At 50.1% G+C, this 6,182-nt stretch overlaps 1 long non-coding RNA gene across 1 annotated transcript; it reads left to right on the top strand.

The window, feature by feature from the left end:
* Window positions 1-1,318: 1,318 nt before the first annotated feature.
* LOC105356491 lies at window positions 1,319-1,730 on the top strand. Its single transcript, XR_910614.2, has 2 exons — window positions 1,319-1,450; window positions 1,537-1,730. It is a non-coding gene; the product is annotated as an uncharacterized LOC105356491 (long non-coding RNA).
* The last annotated feature ends 4,452 nt before the right edge of the window (window positions 1,731-6,182 follow it).

Below are 6,182 nucleotides of genomic sequence, written 5' to 3' on the forward strand. Positions count from 1 at the left end.
ATCGTGCTGATACCTCCCCATCGCCTGGTGGCAGTTGGAAAATCTGCTAATGTGATACACATTTTCAGCTATTATTAACTCTTGTGCTATCCTAGGCACTTTTAAGTAGGGATGGTGGTGCTGGTGGTTGGGGAGTACAATTATTCAGCAGGTGTGGTTTTTAGTGGTGGCCTGTGATAGAACAATGAACTGTCCCAGGCGTACCCTACATTCACCCTGAAGCAGCAGCACCCCACCCCCCGTCCAGGTATAAGACCGAGTGGGAGCAGAGGATAGATGGATTTCAGTTTAGTCACTCAAAACTTAAGCTAAACAGTCCCAACAAGTTGACTGCAATCAATCTTTAAGACTTTGCTTTTAGAAAAATATAGAAAAGATTAAAAATAAGGTTAGCGATGACTCTTGTTCGTATTCAATCATAACAAAACACTGAATTAGAGTCCAAAACATTATTAGAAAAACAATACTGTTATATTATAAAACATATATTAAGGCTGATAGGCAGTGTTGAAAGTAACTCGTTACACAAATTAATGCATCGTAGCAACACACTTTTTGTTTTAATCAGACAGTGTAAGACAATATTAATAATTATTTTATAATTTTTACTTTATTACATGTTCAGTAACGTTTGTATTAAAACAGCTGTACAGTTTCAGGCAGCAAGAAAGAAAAATTGCAGGAAAAAATGCTTTTTTGTTACTGCTTTAGACACACTTTCATATTATGTTTGTGTCCGTCATTAACACGTTCCCGCCTCAACCTGTCATTTATGGACGCATGGGTAGGGACCCCTACGGTGGCCCTGAAGTGCAACTCACATCAACCCGTCACTTGATGAAAAACATCATTAAAATCACAAAATTCCTGATATCAACACGTTTTTGAAAACAGAAGGAACTTCTGGAAAACAAAATGAAATGTTAGAAAAACAACTCGATAAAAAGCCGGAAAAGGCAGCGACAATAAGCCATTTTTGATTGGATGATGGCGTCCAGCTTCGCTTCATGTCTAATAACTTTTGGTTGACATTTTCCAGTTTCTCATTTTGTTTCGTTGCGTCCGTATGTGACAGGAAGGGGTGACAACGTGTTGCCCGCATATGTTTGGTCCTTTTCCTATTTATCCTGTTCTTGTAAACCAGGGGGAGTCATTTTATCTTATGTTTACCTGGCAGCATCAGTGCCTTAGTCTTTCTGAGACACGCAGGTATCTGCTTCTCTGTTTTGTTTCTGTTTTAAGTGAATGGATTCATTAAAAGCCCTTATCTGAATGTGAATTACAGTTCTCATTTTGTGTTATGCTCTCTGCTTGTCACGGTGCCCCCGGCCGGGTCCTCCTCATCAGCTCCACCTGATGCCTCCAGCTGCGCCTCCTCATCCTCATCAGCCAGCAGACTCTTAAGGAGACCACGGACCTGTAACCGACGCTAGTTCGTTGTACTCCTATGGTGCATCTCCTGGCCTCTCATAGATTCTGGCCCTTGCCTGTCTCTTGCTTACCACTAAACTGCTTTTGTCTCCACATTCATTCCAGGACCTCGCTTACCGGAGGAGCATACCTGATCACGGGTCACCTCTCGCCGTCTCGCTCGGACGTTCTCCAACCCCAGTCTCGGATCACGCGGTTGCTGCCAACAATACCCTCCAACCACTCCTTGGACAATCTGGAAGGATACTGGAGCTCAAGTCCATCCTGACCTTTTCTAATTAAAAACCTCATTATTCTCACCTCACTGCCTGCCGAGCCTCCTTCCGGGTTCCAGCACCTGAGTCGACCACGCTTGCTAATCATGACAGAACGAACTAGCCATTCCTCCGACTCAGCTGACCCGGAGGGACTCCGCCTTGCCATCGCTCAACAAGGTATGTTGCTCAGTCGTCAGTCTGATGCCCTCTCACAAATGTCCGCTGCTCAACAGGAGTTATTCCGCCGCCTGGACAGCATCACGCACACCCTAGCCGGATTTTCGGCCCAAGCTTCTAGCCCCATCGCCGCTGCTACACCTCCCGCTTCGGATGACATCACCACCGTCACTTCCGTCTCCCCGGAGGAAAACATCCGGTCGCAGCCGGAACCTTTTCACGGTGACGTAGAAGCATGCGGTGGTTTCCTATTACAGTGCCGACTGCTCTTTCAACAAGCACCCCGGTATTATCATTCAGATCAGAGCAAGATTTCCTTAGTTGTCAATTCCCTCCGCAGCAAAGCTCTTCAGTGGGCCCAGGCCTTTTTGGCCACCCATCCACTCTCACATCTCCCCTTTGACCGCTTCATAGGTGAATTTCAACTAGTTTTTGACCAACCACGCAAACAGGAGGAAGCGACCCGGCGGTTACTCAGCCTTAAGCAGCGTAACCGTCCGGTGAGCGACCACATTATAGACTTCCGGATTTTGGCGGTTGAAGCGGGCTGGCCGGACATTGCCCTCAAGGGTGTTTTCTATCAATCCCTGAATGACAAAATCAAAGATCACTTATGTACCCAACCCGAAGCGGATACTTTTGAGGAACTTGTGACCGCCGCGCTCCGCTCTGACATACGGCTCCGTGAGCGCCAGGCAGAACGGAGTTTAACCACACGCCGGCCTTCCTCTGACGTTCCTCACCGTTCCTTTCAGGTTCACCATCCTACGACCGCTGGCGCTGACGCCTCTAGCAGCTTCACTGACGAACCCATGCAGATAGGACATTCGAAACTCTCTCCTGCTGAAAGGCATAAACGCCGCAACGAGGGATTATGTTTTTATTGCGGAGATGCCAGCCACACTGTTTCACATTGTCCCATCCGTTTAAACTCCCGAACCCCTCGCTAAGCGACAGGTCGCGAGGGGACCTGTCGGAAAAGACCACAGAGCCTTTCCTGTTCATGCCTGTCAAGTTTTCATGTCTGAATCATGTCCATGAATGTAATGCCTTAATTGACTCTGGAGCTGAACACAGCCTCATAGACTCTAATCTCGTTCGTCAACTTCAACTACCGGTTGAAGCTCTAATCACTCCCGTTAAGGCTGCCGGTTTGGGGGGTAAATTACTCTCAAAAATCACTCAACGTACGGAACCTATTCAGCTGATTTCGTCCGGTAATCACCGCGAGTACCATCAGTTCTTTATTACCGACTCTCCTCAAACCCCGGTTATCTTAGGGTTTTCCTGGTTGCGCCAACATAATCCCCAAATAGACTGGTCTAAATCCCGGGTAGTTAACTGGAGTACCTTCTGCATGGCTAATTGTTTACATTCTGCTCTTCCCACCTCAGGCGCTGCCAAATTCCCAGAACAGGAGGATGTTGACTTGTCTAAGGTTCCATCCTGTTATCATGACCTCAAGACCGTGTTCAGTAAGTCTAAGGCCTGTGCTTTACCACCTCATAGGCCTTATGACTGCGCCATTGAACTCCTCAGTGGAGCCCCCCTTCCCAAGGGTAGGTTATTTAATCTGTCTGGACCTGAGAAACTCTCCATGGAGAGTTACATTCAGGAGGCGCTCTCTCTCGGTCACATCCGCCCTTCCACGTCTCCTGTTGGAGCGGGATTTTTCTTCGTTGAGAAAAAGGATAAGACCCTCAGACCCTGTATTGACTACCGAGAGCTAAACCAAATAACGGTAAAGGATAAATACTCTCTTCCCCTTATTTCTTCCGTCTTCGACTCCGTCCAGGTAGCCAACATTTTCACGAAACTAGATCTGCGTAACGCATACCATCTCGTTAGGGTTCGAGAGGGGGACGAGTGGAAAACCGCCTTTAATACCCCTCTCGGACACTATGAATACTTAGTCATGCCCTTTGGTCTCACCAACGCCCCTGCCATCTTTCAACGGCTCGTAAACGACGTCCTGCGGGACTTTCTTAACCGCTTCGTCTTCATCTATCTGGATGATATCCTCATCTACTCCAATAACCCAGTTGAACATCGTCATCACGTCCGGCTTGTCCTCGAGCGTTTATTGGAGAACAAGCTTTTTGTTAAATCCGAAAAATGCGAGTTCCATGTCGATTCTGTAGCGTTTTTAGGTTACATTCTCGAGGCTGGCCAAATCAAACCAGACCCTTCAAAACTACGAGCCGTGTCTGAGTGGGAAGTTCCCCAGTCTCGCAAAAAACTACAACAGTTTCTGGGTTTCGCCAACTTTTATAGGAGATTCATAAGAAATTATAGTAGCATCGCAGCCCCACTCACTCAGCTTACCTCCATCAAGGTTCCCTATGTTTGGAACAACGCTGCTGACTCTGCCTTCCATGAACTTAAAGAACTGTTTACTTCAGCCCCCATCCTCATACAACCTGATCCTCACAAGCAATTTATTGTTGAAGTAGACGCCTCGGACTCTGGGGTAGGGGCTGTGTTATCCCAGCGTGAATCGCCTTCCGGCAAACTCAAACCCTGTGCCTTTTTTTCAAGAAAACTCAATCCTGCTGAGCGTAATTACGACGTCGGCAACCGGGAGCTACTGGCCATCAAGCTGGCACTGGAGGAATGGAGACATTGGTTGGAGGGGGCTGAACAACCGTTTATTGTGTGGACTGACCACAAGAACCTGGCCTACCTCCGTTCAGCCAAGAGACTCAACTCCAGACAGGCCCGTTGGTGTCTGTTTTTCGACAGGTTTAATTTTACCATCACCTATCGTCCAGGCAGCAAAAACGGCAAACCCGATGCCCTGTCCCGAAAATACAGCACCACCGACGGATCTGCTACACCACCCATTATTCCGGACTCTCTATTTGTGGGCAACCTCACGTGGGACATAGAAGCGAGAGTGCAACAGGCCCAAGGTGAGAAACCCGATAATACTAACTGCCCGCCTGGTACCCTGTTTGTACCCGATAGGCTCAGGTCTGATGTCATCACCTGGGGCCATTCGTCTAAGATCGCTTGCCACGGTGGGGTTCGCCGCACCCTCATGCTCCTTAAACGCCGTTTCTTCTGGCCTTCCATGGAAAGCGACGTACGCGAATACGTCTCTGCCTGTACCACCTGTGCCAGGGCCAAGTCATCCAACTCACCTCCTGCTGGTCATCTCCATCCTCTGTCTACGCCCAGCCGACCCTGGTCACACATCGCCGTTGATTTTGTCACTGGACTGCCTCCTTCTCATGGTTACACGGTCATTTTTACCATCATTGATCGTTTTTCTAAATCTGCTCATTTCATTCCCCTCTCTCAACTGCCCACAGCCACCGAAACAGCCCAGATCCTGATTAATTTTGTTTTCCGTCATCATGGCATACCATCCGACATCGTGTCTGACCGGGGTCCACAGTTCACGTCCCAGGTCTGGAAGGCCTTTTGCTCCGCCCTCGGGGCCTCCGTCAGCCTCTCGTCGGGGTATCATCCCCAATCTAACGGCCAGGCCGAAAGGGCCAATCAAGAACTTGAGGCTTCCCTACGCTGCCTGGTGGCCCAGAATCAAGGGGATTGGTCGGATTACCTCGTATGGGTGGAATACGCTCACAACAACCATCCTTCGGCAGCGACGGGTATGTCACCTTTCGAGGCATCGTTGGGTTACTCACCACCCTTGTTCCCTACCCAGGAGCTCGATCTGGCGGTGCCCTCCGTGCAGTTCCATCTCCAGCGCTGCCAGGAGGTTTGGCACCAGGCTCGGACTGCTCTCCTGCGTTCCAAAGAGAGTAACTGCCAGATCGCGAATCGTCACCGAGTGGTGAGTCCCTCTTACCAGCCAGGGCAACAGGTGTGGCTCTCTTCTAGGAACATTCCTCTCCAGGCAACCTCTCGTAAATTGGCTCCCCGCTACATCGGGCCTTTTCCCATCGACCGTGTAATCAACCCCAACTGTGTCCGCCTCAAGTTACCTGCTGCCCTCAAAATCCATCCTTCATTTCATGTGTCCCAAGTCAAGCCTGTCCACCAAAGCTCCCTTTGCCCGCCGTCCGCTTCCCCTCCACCCGCCCGGCTCATCGATGGCGCCCCGGCCTACACCGCCAGCCGGGTCTTGGACGTTCGGCGCCGGGGTCGTGGATACCAGTACCTGGTGGACTGGGAGGGTTATGGCCCGGAGGAGCGGTCGTGGGTCCCGCGCTCCTTCATCTTGGATCCCTCCCTCGTTGACGACTTCTTCCGGGCCAACCCCGATCGCCGCCCTGTTCCGCCTGGAGGCGGTCGTTGGAGGGGGGGTACTGTCACGGTGCCCCCGGCCGGGTCCTCCTCATCAGCTCC

The sequence above is a fragment of the Oryzias latipes genome, chromosome 18 (assembly GCF_002234675.1).
Source record: "Oryzias latipes chromosome 18, ASM223467v1".
Classification (NCBI taxonomy): Eukaryota; Metazoa; Chordata; class Actinopteri; order Beloniformes; family Adrianichthyidae; genus Oryzias; species Oryzias latipes.